This window comes from Triturus cristatus, chromosome 4_2 (assembly GCF_964204655.1).
Source record: "Triturus cristatus chromosome 4_2, aTriCri1.1, whole genome shotgun sequence".
Classification (NCBI taxonomy): Eukaryota; Metazoa; Chordata; class Amphibia; order Caudata; family Salamandridae; genus Triturus; species Triturus cristatus.
In genome coordinates this window covers 232,318,531-232,340,684 of record NC_140586.1, presented here as the reverse complement: position 1 = coordinate 232,340,684, position 22,154 = coordinate 232,318,531, and the positions used below count along the sequence as shown (strand labels likewise).

General features: G+C 45.7%; 1 protein-coding gene across 1 annotated transcript in view; it reads left to right on the top strand.

The window, feature by feature from the left end:
- Positions 1-2,906: 2,906 nt before the first annotated feature.
- IL2RB (interleukin 2 receptor subunit beta) overlaps positions 2,907-22,154 on the top strand; it is a 401,650-nt gene continuing 382,402 nt past the window's right edge. Inside the window, exon 1 of the mRNA XM_085601347.1 lies at positions 2,907-3,232. The gene's annotated coding sequence lies outside the window, so the exon portion shown is untranslated. The remainder of the gene's footprint in view (positions 3,233-22,154) is intronic.

Here is a 22,154-nt window from a genome sequence, read left to right as displayed (position 1 = left end):
CAGGGAACAAGGGTTTTGACACATTCCCCATAACTTTTTTTACATGCTGTGCGATGTCACATTGTGTTGCCTATGTTTTGTGCTTTTTGTTATTGATTGTTTCGAGTTAATTGAAAATCATCCACAATGTAGCGGAAATTGTAAATCCTCCACTGGAGGACTCTGTCTGTGGAGATTCCTTTGCTGAAATTTCTTCAGCCACAGAGATAGTACGGCAGGAGTTAAAGTATTGGGATGAAACCCAATGGTAAGGCTGACTTCGTAAAGGCATTGCAAAAGGTTCTCAGCTTACAACAGCTACAATTTCTGCACCTAATCAGACCAAAATAACCATATTGAAAGAGCTTTGGCACGTCTTGCAGATTTTACTTCTGGTTCTCCATTAGGAAGGGGAGGCTTCTGTGTCTGATACCTTCCATGAAAAATCAGCCCTTCCAGCCTGGGACCAAGCCCCTTTGATGCGCTCAAAGAGGTTCAAACAAAACTCCATTTTAGAGGCCAGCTCCATTTCACACGAAGTTATACTTACAGGAAGAGGGATAGATAAAGCGCTGAACTGGCTTAGGCATCCTGCTTAACCTTATTAAACCGCTCACCATATTTCCCAAAAGGTCAGAACGTCTTTCATGAAAGGGCTTGCCTACCTCAAACTACACATCCCTTGATCTCTGAATTGGAGAGGTCAATTGGAGAGGAGTTGGCCTAACGGTTAAGGCGCTTGACCTCAGACCTGGGGAAACTGGGTTCGAGTCTCGGTAATGACACTAAACATCCTGTGATTCTGGGCCAATCACTTAATCTCCCCATACCTAACAAAAAATGACTGTGTGTCCTTGTGTAATGTAACTGGTGCTATGTAAGGCGCTCTGATACCTGATTGGATTTGGCTCAAGTTCGCGCTATATAAAACTCTGCAAAAAATAAAAAATATTGGATTACCTGATTGAAATTTTAAAGGCCACTAACCTGATGACGTCTGACAGGGCTACTGGGAAGGATGATTTTACCATCTTTTACTATAAGACTTAGAAATCGTCTCTATTCACACACTTGGCAAAGAATTTCAATACTGTTCTCTTGGGGGAAAACTCGAAAACTCCTAATAAGCCTTTCCAGCATATAGAAAATGAAATTATATTTACTGAGGCAAAAGTCAGTTTGAGTGCCTCAGCTGTGACCTACCACAACTTCAATCTTTAATCTTGAACTACCAAAACTATGATTTCCTACACTTACTTTTATAACCACCAGAAACTGTATTGCATAACTTTACCCTAAAATTACTTCCTGGTATTGACAATTTAGTTAAGGGATGACTGATAACCATTCCTTCCTTCATCTATTACTATTGTTTCTTATGAAAACAGCAGGTATTGTGAAGAACAACATGAATCAACAGTTCAAAGTTTGAATGACAATCAAGGCCATTAATTAAGTGTTTCTGTTGCACAAGCATTTTCCATATAATGGCTATTCCACACATTAAACATAATCCACCATCTGTGGCATCATTTGACGATTTTGAACAAGAAAAGCATCTTATACTAGCCTAAATGGATCCAAAGACCCTAAAAGACACAGACCCCTGTGGCACCTTTCCAAAGATTAACTAGTCAACTTTTCGTGACTGATTGTTGTAGTCACTTATTAAACTGGAACTAATGTTGTGAAACTTTTGCCAAGAAAGCATAAATGTGCATTAAACTGACGAATCAGTTAAAGAACGCTACCATAGAATGAGCTGCATTGCCTGAAAGAATTCGATTTTCCAGTCATATAATATAATCAACCTGGCTTAATTTAGTTCTCAATTGCAGCATAATTCCAGTGGCTCTGATTATAATCATCCGAAAAAACATCGTCTAGCTTAAAAAAAGCAATTTTGTCTCACAATTTTACAAGTGCAATATTTTATTGCTCTACATTTTTTCCTCACCAGAAACACATTAGGCAAACCTCTAACAAGCCATCTTTTTTGTTTAAAAAATCCTTTACATTAACAGACAGTAAATCTCCTTACGTTGCTACTCAAACCAGGTTTTTTGTATTTGTACCAAACACGAAATTCAAATACATTTTAAATTCCCGCTTGCTTAAAAGGGAAGGAAAACATAATTACACATTTATCGCACCTTTCTCAAGTCAAAATATTCTTCGTTCCATTGCATAAGACGAGCTTTTAGCCCTGCAAAAGTAATAGAAAGTCAAGATAATGTCTTTGGGTGGTACAGGTTGTGCAGATCATATAATTGAGGTGAATTATATTGAGTTAGGAATTGGAAGTACCAGAGTAACACGGTGCTGCTGAGACAACTACGAATGAGTTGGCACTTTATGGGGAAAGTGCTTTCAATGGGCAGGCATTATCAGCTACAGACAGGGTATCCACATTTCATGAATTTGAAAGGGAGTATAAACGCGCTTCTCAGCAGGAGTGCAAGACTTTTAATGTGCTAGTGCTGTAATGTTCGGTAGCAGAGGTACTCTTCGGCACTGAGTACCAGCTCTTCCCTTTTTCCATTTCATGTCCTGCATGGGGAGACTTGGAAGAACAAGGAAGCCAACTGTCTCGCAGTGACACCGCCCCCACCTAACCCCTGGCAGGCGTTCGACAATCCTCAGAGTTTATGTACTGGTTTCAGTTGATGGGGTGGTGGTTCCTTTAACAAAAATTAATATTGTTGTCCCCGTGCCGGGGCTCCGGACTGCGCTTGCAGAGACCTCACGAGCTGAGGTAGACAGGCCCGAGGTGGGTCCTACTTGTGGGCAGGAAGCCCTGTGCGGTTTTCCTCTCTCTTTAGATCTTTCTCGAAGATTGTAGGGTGAGGTGGGGTCCGGGGAGGAAAAGGCAAGGCAGCCGCCCCTAACACCCACTCAGTGCGGTGTCCTCGTCGCCTGTGCCTGACAAACCATTTTTTCACGCCGAACCTCTCTCAGCCTTCCTCGTAGAGATACTCGGTTCTGAGTGGACCCTGGTTGTTGACCCCACACAGCCGTTCCCACCCGCAAAACCGCATGGCCTGCAGCAGAGAGCAAAGAGCATTGCCTCGTTTCCCACACCTCTGTTCTAATTTTTCTGCTACGGGAGGGTGAGTCAGAGGCAAGTTTCCTGTGCGATGTGCGATTTGAGAACGCTGAACTTCTCTGGCGCAGCAGAGAGCCCATCACCTCGTCCAGACCGCTCGCGCTAGGATGCTCCAGGGAGCAGCAATTCATTGGAATCAGCAGTGAGGTGAGCAGCGACTGGCGCACGTGCGCAACGCAGCTAGAGATGTGCACTTTACTAGCACGTGTCCTGAACCCTCCTATTTCAGGTTTCCACTCCTCGCCTTCTTATAACCGTTTATATTTTGGCTGTATCGAACTGGTAACTAGAAGCAGTCATGTGAAACTAATTTCGTGTCAGGTTATGCCATGGTACCCAGGCACATCCCCACACTTCAGAAGCCCACCCCGAAGACTTTGTGCGTGTGTCATAGGAGCGTGCATTTGATTCTGTGTTCTGCTGGCAGCCACGGGGGTTTCCAGCGTAAGTGTTGCGTGGTTTCGGTGATTTTGCTGCCCTGTTTTCTAATATGTAGTCAGCAGTGGTTCTTCGCCTTTTGTGTTCTGTTGATCCCCACCGGCTAATCATTACTGTAAGCCGGGGACCCCGGCTAAGTATTTCCATGATTTAGCCTCCAATTGAAAATTCCTTCACATTTAAAGAACATTTTAAAATGTTCAATTGTACATATTGCTTCTTCATTTATATACTCTCTATGAATCTGTTATTAATATTTAATTTTCGAAGCAGTCCCAGGCCCCTTGAGTGGGCCTTGCGGACCCCCAGGGATTCCCGGACCATAGAACCACTGCTGGAGAGCTCTGTGTTCTGCTTGTTGCAAAGGGCGCGTAGAAAGCGAGGCAGTAGCCTGAACTCTAAAATGTGGACCCTACACAGTGGTTTGCCCGGAGGAGGCTGGGTTCGGGGATCTAAACAATGATTAACTGGTAGTTAAATGCCTCTCACCAGCCCACTGATTTATGGGTTAAATGATAGTTGAGAGTCAAACAGAACCCCCGGGTATATTTTTGTTTATGGACTGTATTAACCCCAGGGAATTTCTGCCCTGGAGCTAGGTATAAAAACGCTTTCATTTGTTCAATAGTATGTGTCCAGACTGGCTGTTGTATTTCTTTGTTTCTCGATTCCGTAATCAAGACGTTAGTGAAGGCTGTTTCAATCATACAATGAAAGAGACAACCATTTTTAGAGTTTACGGTGCAACTTTGTAACACTAATTGAAAGACTGCATATTTTTAAACTGCATGTAAGTATAAAGGTGTCTTATTCTGTCAAAAGCTGGCAAGTGTGCCCCTGTCTTTAGTTTCAATTCTGGGATTTCCCCAGTTTACCACATCAGTCAGCGAGAAGACTCTTTTTTATCTCTAGCTCTCTGTTTCCTCTTTCCATCTCTCTCTCCCTCTCTCATCTCTTATGTCCTACTTTTGACTAACCGTTCTCCCACTCACCTTACAGTTTCCCCCTTCACATTTTCTATGTCTCATTCTCTTCCATTTTAACCAAACATGAGTAATTCTTTATTAGCATGAAATGAGATTGCAGGTGTTTGTTTCCAAAACTTTGTAGGTTCACAGGTATTGCATTGTCGCTCATAGGTTTGCATAATGATGTTGTCACATGTTTATAGGTATGGGGCTGCCTTTCATCCCAGCATAATAACATCTTGTGTTCTTCTTCTAGGGTCTTGTCGCCAGTGATCCTGTGGGTGACTTTCCCATAGTATATTAGATCTGTGTTTTTTCAAATGTGAGCTTGTGTATGAGGAACTGTATCTTGTTCACAAATAATCCTACAAACACTAGTTATATATCAAGTTGTGCCCTGCTTTACATGTATGCCAGTCCTTGTCAAATGCAATACAGTGATCGCTGAGTGTCAATTTAGTTATTGTCTGTCTTTCTGATTTTTCCCTGTAAGTAGATACTATACATGAAAGTCATTCTAATTTGTCTATTTATAACATTTAATTTTGATTTGTGGCTGAACTTAGTTTCCCAGTGCGCTCTGATTTGTTTTGTTAATATCACTATCAGCCTCATATTGTGTATTCCCAAGTTTCTATTCTTTTTTTGCAAAGTCTTCATTACATCTTTAGTATGAAGGGAGATTCTCCATCTAACAAGGAATGTATGGTCTCGTTTTGTTGGGTTTGTATAGCTTTGAAATGGAAAGACTAGCTGTTGCTTTTCCTTTGATGCTTCTAGAATTTTCGGCCACTTTTTGTTTACTCCTGTAGTAATATGCATCATCAAGGTATTTGGGCCATTAGTGCTTGTATACAAAACAGGTGATGCATGACTTCAATTGAGCAACTGACCCACGTGATGTAATTCTGAGTATTGGTGGAGCCCCTGATGCCATTGTCGTAGAGGCGTATTGGTTTAACCCTTTCGCTGCTAGGCCTTTTCCCCCCTCTGCTAAGCCTTTTTTGGGCTATTTGGGATAGTTCGCGCTTAGGCCCCTGTAAATTTTTGACCACATAAGGTATCCACGCCAAATTTGCGTCCTTTTCTTACAACATCATGGGGATTCTAAAGGTATCCAGGGTTTGTGGATTCCCCTGGAGGGGACCCAGAAATTTGCCAAAATACAGCAAAAGATATTTTTTTGTGGAAAAATGGGAAAAAAGTGCTGCAAATGAAAGCATCTGTTTTTTCCCCTGCAAATGATTTCAACAAAGGGTCTGTGGAGCTGAAATCACCATTTTCCTAGCTTTCAGGGACTGATAGACTTTTGTCAGAAAACCAACATTTTTTACACAGTTTTGGCATTTTAGTGGGACATAGCTTATTTTCGCTATTTTTTGGGCTTTCAACCTTCTTCCAGTTAATGGTAGAAATGGGTCTGAAAGCAATAATGGATCCTGGAAAGCTATACATTTTAGAAAAGTAAACACAATTCTGAATTCAACAAGGGATACTTTGTGTAGATCCTTCAAGGTTTCTTTATAGAAACTAACAGTTCAAAAATAGGGAAAATTGAAAAGGAGTTGAAAAAACAGACATTTGTGACAACGTTTCCACCTTCTAATTACGACAGATGTTTGAAAGCAATATATCGTTACATTTGCTGGACCTTTCTGGCTGTGGGGATATATAGGACTTGTAGGTTCACCAAGAACCCGACGAACCCAGAGCCAATAACTGAGCAGCGTCTTGCAATGTTTTTTTAATATGTACCGGGTATATAGCAATTTATTTGGTAAAATATATACAGTGTAAAATAAGGAAGAAAGACACCTATGTATTTCTGAAATTGGAACAAAATATAGAGTTTAGAAACAGTAGCTTTTTGCACATTTCCATCATTGTGAGTACCCATACTAGCATGAGAATTATAGGAAATTTTTCAAAGTAACTTCTTTTTTATACATTGTCTTTCATTTGAAAGAACGAAATGCACAGAAAGTCAATGGGTAATAACAGTTGCTCTACAATTCTGTGTTACCCTAAGTCTCCGGATAAAAATGGTACCTCACTTGTGTGGGTAGGCCTAGTGGCCGCGACAGGAAACGGCTCAAAACGCAACGTGGACACACTTCATTTTTACAGTGAAAACGGACCCTTTGTTTGCAAAGTGCCTAAATGTAGATTTTGAACCGTAGCTCTGCCGGCACCTAGGGAAACCTATCAAACCTGTACATTTTTGAAAACTAGACACCCAGGGGAATTTAGGATGGGGTGACTTGTCTGGCCCTCACTAGGTTCTGTTACCCAAAATCCCTTGAAAACCTCAAACTATGTAAAAAGAAAAACCCACATTTTTCTGACATTTCTGTGGTGGAAAGCTCTGGGAACTGCTTGGATCGACAAAATTCCACCCACCTTGCATTCCCCAAAGTCTTCCGAAAAACATGGTACATCACTTGTGTGGGTAGGCCTCGTGCCCGCGACAGGAAACGGCCCAAAACGCAACGAGGACACACCACATTTTCACAGTGAAAACGGACCCTTTATTTGCAAAGTGCCTAGCTGTAGATTTTGAACACTAGCTCTGCCGACACCTGGAGAAACCTATCAAACCTGTACATTTTTGAAAACTAGAAACCCAGGTGAATTTTGGATGGGGTGATTTGTCTGGCTCTCACTAGGTTCTGTTACCCAGAATCCCTGAAAACCTCAAACTTTGTAAAAACTAAAAAAAACACATTTTCCTCACATTTCTGTGGTGGAAAGTTCTGGAATCTGCATGGATCCACAAAATTCCACCCACCCCGCATTGCCCAAAGCCTTCTGAGAAACATAGTACTTCACTTGTGTGGGTAGGTCTAGGGCCCGCGACAGGAAACGGCCCAAAAGGCAACGTGGACACACCACATTTTCACAGTGAAAACTGACCCTTTTTTTGCAAACTGCCTAGCTGTAGATTTTGAACCCTAGCTCTGCCAGCACCTAGGGAAACCTAACAAACCTATACATTTTTTAAAACTAGACACCCAGGGGAATCCAGGATGGAGTGACTTGTCTGCTCTCACCAGGTTCTGTTACCCAGAATCCCTAGAAAACCTCAAACTTTGTAAAAAAAACAAAAAAAAAATGTCCTCACATTTCTGTGGTGGAAAGTTCTGGAATATGCTTGGATCGACACAGTTCAACCAACATCGCATTCCCCAAAGTCTTCCGAAAAAAATGGTACATCATTTGAGCGGGTAGGCCTAGTGCACGTGACAGGAAACAGCCCAAAACGCAACGTGGACACACCGCATTTTCACAATGAAAACTGACCCATTATTTGAAAAGTGCCTAGCTGTAGATTTTGAATCCTAGCTCTGCCGTCACCTAGGGAAACCTAGCGAACCTGTACATTTTTTTAAACTGGACACCCAGGGGAATACAGGATGGGGTGACTTGTCTGCCTCTCACCAGGTTCTGTTACCCAGAATCCCTTGCAAACATCAAACTTTGTAAAAAAACAACAAATTTTCCTCGCATTTCTGTGGTTGAAAGTTCTGGGATCTGCGTGGATCCACAAATCTCCTACCACCCAGTATTCCCTCAGGTCTCCTGATACAAATGGTACCCCACCCGTGTGGGTGGGTCAAGTACCCGCGACAGGTAAGGGCCCAAAACGTATTGAGGAGACATCAAAATTACCTATCACAAAACAACCTGGTTTTGCAAGGGGGGGGGGTCACCTGGGTTTTTGGCCTCGGCTCGGTGGCCATTTTGGAAAGCTCCCAAACCCACACCTTTCTGAAAACTAGTCTCCCGGGGGAGTCCAGCGAGGTATGGCTTGCGTGGAACCCCCAACGTTTCCCTACCCATAATCCTCTGCAAACCTCAAATTTAGCTGAAAAAATCAAATTTTTCTAGTCTAGTGGGCTTTCATCCACCCGAGGGGGGCAGGAAGATGATAATTTAGTGGGGTGAGTCGGGTGCATAAGCATGCCCATATTAGGCAGCTCCCACCACTAATTATAATGAGGAAAAAAATCCCTAGTATCTAGTGGGCTTTCTACTCCCGGGAGGGGCAGAAAAACGGAATTTACCCAATTCTTTATAGGGGGAGCAAAGGCCCTTGCCCAAGGGGCCACTCCCCTCTCTCTGGTGTCTAGTGGGTGGATCCCCAAGCAGGGATCCACTAGGGAGGGGAGATTCTCCCCTTTCCAATGATACCTCTCCTGACTTTCTACGTGCTCAGGGGGCTGAGATAGCCCCTTATCTCAGAGATGGTGTGTAAAGCATTTGCACATAACACAAAGTAACATAGTGAAAACACTACAAAAGGACACCCCACCAGTTTAGAAAAATATCCAATATTTATCTGTGCAAAACAATAAAAATCCAACATATAATAATCAAAATATGCACTTTGCAAGAATAACCTTAAAAATGCAGTTCTTTGAAGTTGGTAGCTCCGTCTAGTGCTATCCGAGCATGTCGGTGTGGACCGGCATTGGTGTCAGAAGACTTGTAAGCAGTACCTTTTGTTCCAGCCGACCTCAATGGTGTGGGCCGGCAGTGGGGGTCGTCGAGATTGCGGTGTGTAGCGGAGCAGTGTGGCGTGCGATGCCCTCAGGTCGCGGTGCAGGCAGCGACTCGGTAGCAGTCATCCAGTGCTGCCAGTGAGTCCTGGGCTGCAATGCAAAGCGGGGCGGTGTTTGTCGCAATGCTGACGGTCACAGTGCAAGTGGCGGCATCCATCAAAGATCGGCGGTCAATGGGGCTGACGTCAATGGGCCACGGCTGCGGTTTGGGACTGGGCGGTGTATCGTGTAGCTTACGAGAAGTGCCCCCAGACCACGGTGCAGACCACGGTGGCGATGTCAGCTGCCAACAGCGTCGTCAGTGAGGCCAGGACAGCGGAGTGAAGCGAGGCGGGGCGAGTGCAGTGACCACAGATCGCGGTGCAAGCAACGGCTCGGCGGCAGTCATCCGTCAGACCTAGGTTTCGTTGCAAAGTGCAGCAGTGCCCTCTGTGGTGCCTTCAGGTCACGGAACCGTCGGTGGTCTTCGTGGAAGCATTGGGTGGCAGTTTCCCTCTGTGGCAACTGAGACACGCAGCACCAGAGGCCGCACCCAGAGGAAGTTGAAGTCTTTGCTGTTCCTTAGACTTCTTGAACAGGGGGCAAGCTCTACCTCAAGCCCTTGGAGAAACTCAAACAAAGAAGCTGCAGAAAGTTCAGTCCTGTCCTTTCTCTGGCCAAGACCGAAGCAGCCACTGCAGGCCAACACAGCAAAGCACACAGCAAAATGGTAGTTCCTCCTCACAGCTTCTCCAGCTCTTCTTATTGGCAGGTTTCTGAGTCCAAAAGAGTTCTAAAATACTGGGGTCTGGGCCCCAATATTTATGACACATTTCCCTTTGTTCTCTTGTGGCAAAGAGTCTCTGTGCTTAGTCCGAACAAATTCTGTCCTCTCTGGCCTAGCTTCCCTGACAGGAGGTGGAGACAGCATTGTGTACGGCAGACCAGGCCTATTCAGGTACAAGGAAATCTCCTCCGACTACTCTAAATGCAGCCCAGGACTATTCAGCCAAATCCTGACTCATCCAGGAAAGGCAGGACACACCTCAACCCTCCCCTCCCCCCCCCCCCCCAAGTGGCTGTCACAGTGAATGCACATCCCCAGCCCCTGTCACTCTAAAGCCAGACAGTCAATCCACAACCCAACAGAGGCACACAGGATGGTTAGGCAAGAAAACCCCAAGTTCTAAAAGTGGTATTTTCAAACACACAACATAAAAATCACAGTTACTAAAAAGGTACATTTTTACATTCTGAGTTCAGGCATACTAAACTCCATTTCTCTATCATGTCCTTTCAATAGTAAAAAACGAAATGCCCTTTATTTCACTATCAGTACATGTCACACACACCAGTGCATGTCCTACCTTTCACATACACTGCACCCTGCCCATAGGGGTTCCTTGGGCCTATCTTAGGGGTGACTTACATGTAATAAAAGGGAAGATTAGGGCTTGAAAAGTGGGTGCACTTGCCAAGTCGATATGGCAGTAAAAACTGCGCGCAGACACTTCAGTGGTAGGTCTGAGATACCTTTACAGGACTACTTCTGTCGGTGGCACAATCAGTGCTGCCAGCCCACTAGTAGCATTTGATTTACAGGCCCTGGCACTCTCAATGTTACTACGGACTTACCAGTAAATCAAACATGTCAGTCATGGAAACACCAATCCATAACATAATATACAGTAGAGAACTTGCACTTTAACACTGAACAGGAGTGAGAAAGTCCTCAGAGACACTAAACCAGCAAAAACAGAGTCAAAACCAGAAGGTCAGAAAGCACAAAGACAGTGGAAACACAGCAAAAGATGCCAGGACTAACACATGTCCCCTCCAGCTGAAAGTAGGGAGAACTACTTGACCACCTGGGAGTTCTCTTCACTAAGACGGAAGAACCTGGACAGACCATCAGCGTTGGCATGTCCGGTGCCATGGCGGTGTTCCACAAAAAGTCCATTCCTTGTAGAGAGATAGACCACCTCAACAGTTTTGGGTTCTCACCCCTCATCTGTGGTGCCTTTGGTCTGTCTGAACTCGGAAGTGAGTACCAAACAGGTAGGGTCTTAGCTTCTTCAGTTCCCAGACCACAGCAAAATCTCCTCTCTCTATGGCACTCCACCTCTGTTCCTTGGGGAGTAGTCTCCTGCTGGGAAGACTACCAGCTGGTCTTAGGCCTTCTTCGTTCACGTGTGAGCACACCGCACCCACACCATGCTCTGAAGCGTCAGTATACACTACGGATTCCTTGGAGAAATCGGGTGCCTGAGCACGGGAGCAGTGCACATTGCTGCTTTCAGGGAATCAAAAGCTGTCTGGCAGGCATCAGTCCAGATCACCTTCTTGGGCTGTTTCCTGGAAGTCAGCTCAGTCAAGGGGGCAACAATTGTGCCATAGCCCTTGACAAATCTCCTACAGTAGCCTATGAGATCTAAAAAGGCTCTCACCTCTGTCTGGGTCTTGGGGGTCTCCCAGGCCAGAATGATGTCAATCTTAGGCTGTAGGGGCACCACCTGGCCGCTTCTGGCCTGGTGCCCTAAGTACACCACGGAGCCTGGCCAGATCTGGCACGTACTGGCCTTGATCGTGAGGCCTGCCTTCTGCAGAGCCTTCAACACTTCCCAGAGATGTTGTAAGTGATCTTCTTAGCTGGAACTGAACACGGTAATGTCGTCCAGGTAGTCAGCACTGAAATCCTCCAGTCCAGCCAACACCTGGTTGACCAATCTCTAAAATGTTGCAGGGGCATTCTTCAATCCAAAGGGCATCACCCCGAACTAGTAGTGCCCCTCTGGGGTTGAGAATGCTGACCTCTCCTTGGCCCCATCAGTTAAGGCAATCTGCCAGTGCCCAAACATTAGATCAAACGTGCTGAGGTACTTGGCAGCTCACAACCGATCTATGAGCTTATCAGCTCTGGGGATGGGGTGCGCGTCAGTCCTGGTGACGTCATTGAGCACACGGTAGTCCACAAAGAAGTGGACTACCGTCCACTTCTGTGTGTTAGAGGGCTCTATCACCTTAACGCCAGCATCTTAGAGACCTCCTCTTTGATGCCAGCTCTGACCCTGACAGTCAGTCTGTAAATCTCATGCTTCACTGGAGGACTGTACCCAGTGTCCACGTCATGGGTGCACCAATGGGTGACAGCTGGGGTCAGGGAGAACAGAGTCGCAAACTACCCCAACAACTGGTGACAGTCACTCTGCTGTTCTGGGGTCAGTGTAGGGGAGAGGATTACACCTTCCACTGACCCATCATGCTCCTTGGTAGACAGGAGGTCAGGAAAAGGCTCACTCTCCTGCTCGGCCCCATCATCTGTCGCCAAGATCATGCTCACTTCGGACCTCTCGTGCGGTTTGAGGTGGTTTACTCGGAGGACCCTCAAAGGGACCCTAGGAGTGTGCAAATTAACCAAGTAAGTGAAGTTACTTTTGCGCTCCACCACCTCAAAAGTCCCAGTCCACTTTTCCTGTAGAGCACAAGGCTCTACTGGGGCCATAACCCACACTTTCAGACCAGCCTGAAACTCTACCAGAGTGCCATTCTGGTCATACCAGCATTTCATCTCCCCTGGCTTGCTTCCAGGTCTGTCTGAGTGAGTTTCCAGAAGCGGGAAGTTTGGTCCCTCAAGGCCAGCATGTAGCTAAATACATCCTGGGTAGCTTTTCTGTGAGCTGTCTCCCAGTCTTCCTTGACCAAACTGAGAGGTCCTCTCACATGGTGCCCACACATAAGCACAAAGGGACTGAACCCTAAAGACTTCTGTGGTACCTCCCTGTATGCATAGAGAAGGCATGGTAAGAAGACATCCCACTTATGCCTCATGGGTCCTGTTATACCCCTGATCATGCCTTTTAGGGTTTGGTTGAACCTTTCTACCAACCCATTACCTTGGGGTGGTAAGGAGTGGTGAACTTGTAAGTTACACCACACTCCTCCCACAGGGATGTCAAAAACTTCGATATGAAATTGGTACCCCGGTCAGATACCACCTGTCTGCGGAACCCCATGCGGAAAAAGATCCCCATTAAAGCCCAGTCCACCGTTGTTGTCCTGAGAGTCATAGCCTCTGTGTACCGAGTGGCAAGGCCCACCAAGACCAGGATATACCTGTTGCCCATGGCTATCTTGGGGTCCAGTGGCCCCACAATGTCCATCCCTACACTTTCAAAAGGGGTGCCGACAACCGGAAATGGTTGGAGAGGAGCCTTACACTTCCTCCCACTCTTACGACTTGCCTGGAAAGTCTGACAAGACCTGCAATGTTCATCTGACTGACTTTACATTTGGGGCCAAAAGAAGTGGGTGATAATCCTGTCAAATGTCTTGTCCTACCCCAAACTTCCTGCCAAAGGCATGTAATGAGCCAGACCCAGTAGGAAGGTCCTGAAGCGCAGGGGTACCACCAGCACACAGGCTGACCCAGGCTCAGCGACCTTAGGCTCACTGTACAGGAGACCATTCTCCCAGTAGATCCAGTGTGATCCGGACTGATCACCAGCTGCCTAGTGTGCAGCCTGCTGCCGCAAACCCTTTAGAGAAGGGCATTCCTTCTGCTCCCTACAAAATTCTTCCCTGGGGGGGACTACCTTCTTGCTGCTAATAGGTCAGCTCAGATAAGTCCCCCCGTTGAGCCACTTGCTCCCCTGTAGGTACCGGGGCGTCCCCCTCAAGGTCAGCCTCCTCCCTGACCATGGGCACCTCAGGGGCTGGTTTCCCGTGCCCTTTGCCCGTTCTCCTGGCAGGCACCTGGGCCACTGTTTCAGGCTCCAGGTCCTTCTGATCACCCTTACTGGCGGTCATGCATGCCCACTCTGGCAACAAAAGCATCTCCAAGTGAGACTGGAGCTTCACATCCTTCCACAAGGTCTGCTGTAGTTGTTACCTAGCAGACAATCTACAGGCATGGTAGGGCTCACAACCACGCTTAAGACACCTGAGACCCCCCCATTCAAAGGGAACCTGCACCACTTTACACTGGCGCTCTGAATTGTCCACAGCAACTACTTGGTGGAATGCCCCGGGGACTGCTTACTCCTCAGAGACCAGGTGACACCGGACTGAGGTCACACTGGCTCTAGTATCTCTGTGAGCCTCCACCCTTTTCCCATTGATGGTCACCCAGGCGCTGTACTTCTTAGTGTCTGCAGACACCTGGATTCCTGGGAACAACGCACTGTCTCCTTGTGAGACAAGGGTCATTTCTACGGGATCCCCACCCTCCTCTGGGTACCCCTCCTCCCCAAGCGCTACACTAGCCAACACCTTGGCCTGCTCACCGGTGGCTGGCTGTGCCTTTTTGGGGCACTTGGGAACCCCCTTCAAGTGACTCACCTGCTCACAGGCATAGCACTTGCAGGGACCGGTCTCTGCAGGCTTCCCTGAAGAGACCCCAGGTTTCTTATCTCCTGGGGGATGGGAATCTTTACCTTAGGTATTTGTTTGGGGCCCTTTAGAGAACTCCTGTTCTTTACCCTTGTCCTCCCCACCTTTCTGCTGGGGACCCTGCCCACCTTTGGCGGAGTCTCCCCCATACACCTTCTTGGGGACCCTGGGACTCACCCAGCAGTCCGACTCTATAGCAAGCTTCCTGGGGTCAGTCAGTTTACTATCAGTCAAGTGCTGGCGCAGGTCTGCAAAACATAGACTAGACAAGTGCTCCCACACAATCAAATTGTAGAGCCCCTGAAAATCTGTCACATTACTGTCCTTCACCCAGCCATCCAGTGACCTACAAAAAGAATCTAAACATTCCAACCAAGTGTGTGAATCAGTTTTCCGACTGGACCTAAACTGATCCCTGTACTTGTCAGGAGTGAGGCCATACCTGGTGAGAAGGGCCTCCTTCATGTCAGCGTAGGCAAAGGTTTGCCCCTTCCCAAAGCCACTTAAGTGTCCCTCCCCTCTTCTGGGAAAAGAGGCCACAATCCAGCTCCCCAATTCTTTTCAGGAACCCCATTCATGTGTACAGCTGCCTCATAACCCTGAAACCACCTTCGGATATCATCACCCTTCTTGTACTCCTTGCCTACATTTTTATGAAAGTGTACTATCCTCTCTGAGTGCACTGAGGAATTGCTACCACCACCTGTGCTGGATCTACTCCTCTAATCCAGCTGCTTTTCTCTTCCATTGCCAACTTGAGCCTCTCCAGCTCCATTGCATTTCTCCTTGCTTGCCGTCTGTCATCCAGCTCCTCTGGGGACAAGCCACTGCTGCCTGACCTAGTGGGTGCACCCCTCCCAAAAGCACATCAATTCTTGAAAAAGGCTCCTCCATACCAAGATCTCCAGATTACTCACTTGCATGTCTGGCTGCTACACAGGCCTTTTTTAGCTCCTCTTTTCTGGTGAGGCCTCTGATTTGGACTTTAAGGTTTTTATAAATAGCCTTCAATTCCTTTACGTTGTAGGTTTCCAACCTTTCCCTCCTCAAAGGCTACTTCTGGGGATGCAAATGATGACGCTATTCTCTCAGGCATGATGCAATAGAAAGTTCAAGTTTCCAACAAATGACAAGATCAAAAATAGACCAAAAAAGAAACAGTAATTGGTACATAATGGTCTGCAATATGATAGTAGTGTACACCAATCACAGTAGGTGAAATGCAAACACAAGTCCTATCCTCAAAGCTGACAACCAATGTTAGAAATGGGTGCCTTTAGTTGGCAGTTTGTTACCCTGTGAAAGTGGGGACCCTTCTTCCTAGTCAGGATAAGGAGGATACACTACTGAAATAACTCCTGCTCGGTAGCTTGGCACGAGCAAAAGGCTTATCTCAGAGGCAGTGTGTAAAGCATTTGCAACTAATACACAGTAACACAATGAAAACACTATAGAAGGACATCACACCAGTTTTGAAAAGTATTCAATATTAATCTGTGGAAAACAACCAAAACGATAAAAATCCAACATACAATAATCAAAACATGCACTTTGCAAGAATAACCATAACAATGAAGTTCCTTGAAGTCGGTAGCTCCGTCTGGTGCAACCGTGGTGCTGAAAACAACCAAAGCCAACAGTTTTGGTCGACCACGTCGGTGTGGACCGGCTTTGGTGTCAGAAGACTTGTAAACAGAACCTTTTGTTCCGGCCGACCGAAGCGGTGTTGGCCAGCAGCTGCAGTCATCGAGGCTACGGCGTCGAACGGTGCGGCGTGCACTGCCCTCAGGTCGCCCAGCGGCACCAGTGAGAGCAGGGCTGCCATGCGACGTAGGGCAGTGCTCATTGCGGTGCTGATCGTCACGGTGCAAGCTGCGGCGTCCATTGAAGATCGGCCGTCGATGGGGCTTATGTCAGTAGGCTGCAGCTGCAGTGTGGGATGGGCGGTGCTTCATGTAGCTTACAAGCGGTGCCCCAAGACTACAGTGCAGACCACGGCGGCGATGTCAGCTGGCAATGGCATCGTCATGAGACCAGGGAAGCAGAGTGAAGCGAAGCGGTGCAGAGTGCGGTGCCCACAGGTTGCAGTGCAAGCAGCTGCTCGGTGGCAGCGGTGATCATCGTCGTCGGTGAGACCAGGGTTGCGGTGCAAAGTGCGGCAGTGCCCTCTGCGGTGCCTTCAGGTAACAGAACAGCCGGCGGTCTTGGTGATGGCATCAGGTTGCCGTTTTCCTCTGTGGCAACTCAGACATGCGGTCCCAGAGGCAGTACCCAGAGGAAGGTGAGGTCTTTAGTGTTCCTGAGACTTATTGAACAGGGGGCAAGCTCTACCTCAAGCCCTTGGAGAAACTCAAACAAAGAAGTTGCAGAAAGTTCAGTCCAGTCCTTTGTCTGCCCAAGACAGAAGCAGCCACTGCAGGCCAACACAGCAAATCACACAGTAAAGTGGTAGTTCCTCCTCACAGCTTCTCCAGCTCTTCTTCTTGACACATTTCTGAATACAAAAGAGTTCTAAGATGGCTACGTAGAATTTCTAATGGTGGTAATTAAACATCCCAAATTTAGACCTGTGGGGAGCCTAGAAACATGGGTCTCCACAAAATTACACTCCAAGATTGAGCAACTCACTGTCGTAGGTCATCCAACAAACATATTACATGACTGTCATGATCTTTGAGTCTGTGCATTCCACTGAGCCGCCCTCAACAGGGAGACCAGATCATTTGATCACTTAAAGATGTGATAATTGAAATTAAATGCTTAACAAGCTCCACAGAAAACCATACAATAATAATATGCAGTGATTTCAATGTCCCGCCACAATGATTGACTATCTGTGTGGAAGAGACGGAGTGGGGTACACAGGAGCCAATATTGCAACTGGTAAAAAACAACAGGAGAGAGAAATGTTATTCCAACATGTCCCAGAATTGTCAACCTACGTTTCCATAATGGACATACTATTTCAGATAGCACAGCCTCTACCACCTATAAGTTTGGAAATAGAACAAGCATAATTTACTATAGTCTGATTAATGCAGAGTCACATGGAAGTCATATGACCTTTTGAAAGTGATTATGATCCTCTGGTGACTACCTTGTCTGGAACATTCTTAAACTTTGAATCCCCACTGTCAACTCCCCCTACTTACCCTGGCCAGCAATAGGTCATTTGAAGTGGAATTGGGAGAAATATCAGAACTATGGACCACTACTAATGAATACCTTGGGGCAATCACTAAAGACAATCTATGCAGCAAAGCTAGAAGAGAAAAATTATTTTAGTTTCTTTCGGACTAGCAATGGCAATGATGCCTTCCTTTTGTTCAGTGTCCAATCCACCAACAGAAGTGCAGAAAAAAATACCTCTGGTTTGACAAGGATGCAGAAACTGGAAACAAGATCTGTCTGTAGTTCTAAGCATGGGATAGTCCTCCTCCACCAACGCTTGCAATTTCATGGTACGTAGAATGAATAGAGAATTGATAAATAGAAAACATTTGAAGGTGAAGAACAGTTATAAAATGAACCAAATGTTGCTGCCAAAGAAAAAAAGGTAAAAAGACTTTGGGAGCTTGTATCCCACGATTACTGATGGGGAGGGAAACAAACCGAAACATCATATTAGTGCAACTATGTGGATCGGCCACTTTAAGAAACTTTATGGCGAAAGGTGCAACACAGCTTGCCTGTTCAAAATATTACACTTCGTGTTAAAGGGGACTATTGATACAACCATTGACTCTCCACTTGTAATTCTGTGTCCCAAGACAGAGAGCACCATCACTTGCCAGAAAAGGAATTAGCTCCCCAGTCCTGCTGCTGTCTCTGTGGACTTGTTCTGTACTGATCCCAAATTGTGTGGTCAGATATTATAAAAGTCTTCAATGCAGCATTGGGAAACCATTCAATACCAGCCTCATGGGATTCAGCAATTATCGTTCTGCAACATAAAAGTGGAAGCCTTGAGAATCTAGCAAACTTTAAGTCCATTTCTCTCCTGGATGTGGGACCCCAGGGGCCTCTGAGGAAAGGGAATGGTCTCCCTGAAACGCGTAAGGCCAAAGGATAATCACGGAATGGGAATCCGTTTGTTTTTTCAAAAAAAGGGTTGTTATCGGTCGGCGCTATCGGTCCCTTCATTGAAACACGAGCAACTAACCCACTGGAGGGTAGCAAAGTGTTGATTTGAACTGCAGGTTCCGGCTTGCAATGGGAGAGTGAATAAATTAAGTGGCACACCAGAGGCTAATAATCATCACTGAAGCAACATGCAAGGAACAGTGCAGGCGCACGTAATGGAGCTGCTCGTGTTTGGCCTCTGAGGAAAGGGTATGGTTTCCCAGAAACGCGTAAGGCCAAGGGTTAATCACGGAATGGAAGCACTTTTTTTTTTCAAATAAAGGTTGTTACCTACCTGTACACGGAATGCGGCTCCATCTCTGAGCAACTCTTTGCAAAATGGACACACGACGGCTCCAGGCCATGGGAGCGACGCACCGCCCCTGGACTGATCTGGGTTTGCGTGGGGGATAAAATTTCCCTTGCGATCGGCGTGTACAGGAAATTAATTTCAAGCAAACTGAGTCTCATTCGGGACTCAATATAGAGCTGCGCTATCGGTCCCTTCATTGAAACACGAGCAACTAACCCACTGGAGGGTAACAAAGTGCTGATTTGAACTGCAGGTACCGGCATGCAACGGGAGAGTGAATAAATTAAGTGGCACACCGGAGGCTAATAATCATCACTAAAGCAAAATGCAGGGAACAGTGCAGGCGCACGTAATGGAGCTGCTCGTGTTTGGCCTGTGAGGAAGGGAATGTTTTCCCTGAAACGCGTAAGGCCAAGGGGTAATCAGGGAACGGGAAGCAGTTTGTTTTTTCAAATAAAGGTTGTTAACCTACCTGAACACGGAGTGCAGCTCCATCTCTGAGCAACTCTTTGGAAAAAAAAAAAATATATATATATATATATATATATATATTCACTTAAAAAACCATAGGTTTCACACATGTTATAGTTAGCTGGACATTTCACTCGTAAAAAACCAATTAAATTCCCCCGTTATAGTTAGTGCAGGCAACTATAACTCACGCGACCGCAATCCTCTGCTGATGACGTCAGATATTACACCACTGTATTTAGACACTTATTTACCCATGTCTTCTTCCATTAATCTTTAGCTATACATATATTACAAATATTTATTTTTCAGAAAGACACATATGTCATCAGTGATGTAATATCTGACGTCATCAGCAGAGGATTGCGGTCGCGTGAGTTATAGTTGCCTGCACTAAACTATAACGGGGGAATTTCATTGGTTTTTTACGAGTGAAATGTCCAGCTAACTATAACATGTGTGAAACCTATGGTTTTTTAAGTGAATTTGCAGGGTTTTTTAAATGCTAATTCATAACTATAACGTGTGTGAACCCTATGATTTTTTCAGTGAATTTGTACGTTTTTTTAAATGCTAAGTTATGTATTTATTAATGTTTTTTTTTTTCAGGTTTTTCACCGTGCACGCTATGGGCGCTCGGTGCGCTTTGCGCACCGAGCACCCACGGAGCGCAGTGCGTTCCGAGCGCGCACGATGCGCGCACCCCGCAATTTTTTTTTTTTTACATTTTTTTTTTCTCCCTTGGGGGTCCTTCTGTGACCCCCTGACCAAGGCTAGGGGGTCAGGAACTGTCCACTCTGCCCCCTTTTCACGTTCTCCACCTTTGTTTTTCACCCTCTCAGACTGCGAGAGACAAAATGGCGTCCGACACTTCCTGGTTTCGAACGATTCGAATGTTTACCGACATTTAACAACCAATTAGAATTGCGCTCGCGCACGGCAGGGTGCGCGCACTGTGCACGCACGGTGCGCGCATATAGATATGGATATGGTTTTAAATGCTATTTTCTCAGGAAATACTGAAGAGATTTACACGAGACCTTCAAAAGGCACTTCCGTGACCTTATGGCTACCTCTTTGCCAAATTTCACGTAATTCTGTTCAGCCGTTCGGGCTGTACCTTCGACTAAAGGTCCTATGGAAAAATGCATGGGGAAAACGCGTTTTGGGACCCCCCCTTTTTCTCGGCCCCCGCTTGACGAATCACCCCGAGACTTTCAGGGTAGGAGCTGAACGGAGCGCCCCATTTGTTTTGAAAATTTCGCGAGGATTCGTCAACCGGCGCCAAAGTTATTCAAAATCGAATTTTGAGATTTCCTATGGAAACTAGGTTGTAACTATAACTATCTACTGGTGACCACCAGTAGATAATATATGGTTCACTGATAGAATATCAATGACAAAAACATCGATGTTAAAAATATCTAAAAAAATATATAGCATACAGAAATATCGACTCCCATACCTACACAGGTAACTACAACAATATCGAATCATAAATATTGATGGAAAAAATATAGCTGTTCAAAATATTGATTTAAGTATATATATATATATATATATATATATTACCTACTGGCGGTCGCCAGTAGGTAGTTATAGTTAGGACCCCTTTTCCATAGGAAATCCGCAACATTCTATTTTGAATAACTTTGGCGCCGGTCGATGAATCCTCGCGAATTTCTCAAAATAGGTGGGGCGCTACGCTCCGCTCCTACCCTGAAAGTCTCGGGGGGATTCGTCAAGCGGGGGCTGAGATAAAAGGGGGGTCCCAAAACGCGTTTTTCCCATGCATTTTTCCATAGGACCTTTAGACAGAGCTACAGCCCGAACGGCTGAACAGAATTACTAGAAATTTGGCAGAGAGGTAGTCCCTATGTCAAGGAAGTGCCTTTTGTAGGTTTGGTGTAAATCTGTTCAGTAGATTCTGAGAAAATAGCCTTTAAATCAATATATATATCTGAGCCCGCTTACGGTACGCTTACCGTACGCTTACCGTACGCGTACGGTGGCGTGCGCGAGCGCGATTCTGATTGGCTCTTAGATCTTAGTAAACATTCGAATCGGCCGAAACCAGGAAGCGGCGTCCGCCATTTTGTCTCTCGCACTGAGTGTTATTTATCAAACATGATGCCCAAAAACATGTTACGGGGCTGTTTTGACAACTCCCTCCCACATAGTCATGTTGAGGGAGTCCCCAAACATCCCCCAAGAGCAAAAACGGTTTTATTTTTTTTTCGGCAATTTCGCCGAGTACGCTTACCATACGCTTACCGTAAGCGTACGGTAAAAAATAGAAATAAAAAAAACACTATCCACACTTACCCCACCCCCTGTGCTTTTGGTGGCCGTATGCCACCAAATGTACAGGGCTTATTACATCAGTAAAAAAACTATATTTTGGCAACATGAAATTATAAAATCGAAATAAAAAAAACACTATCCACATTGACCCCACCCCCTGTGCTTTTGGTGGCCGAAGGCCACCAAATGTACAGGGCTTAATAAAGTTGATAAAAACCGTGCACGGAACGCACTGCGTTAAGTGGGCGCGAACGCCTCGAATGGCGTAAAGTAACTTAGCATTTAAAAAACCGTACAAATTCACTGAAAAAACCATAGGTTTCACACACGTTATAGTTAGGAATTAGCATTTAAAAAACCTTGCAAATTCACTGAAAAAACCATAGGTTTCACACATGTTATAGTTAGCGGAAATTTTACTGATAAAAAACCAATGAAATTGCCCCGTTATAGTTAGTGCTGGCAACTATAACTCACGCGACCGCAATCTTCTGCTGATGACATATGTGTCTTTATAAAAAAAA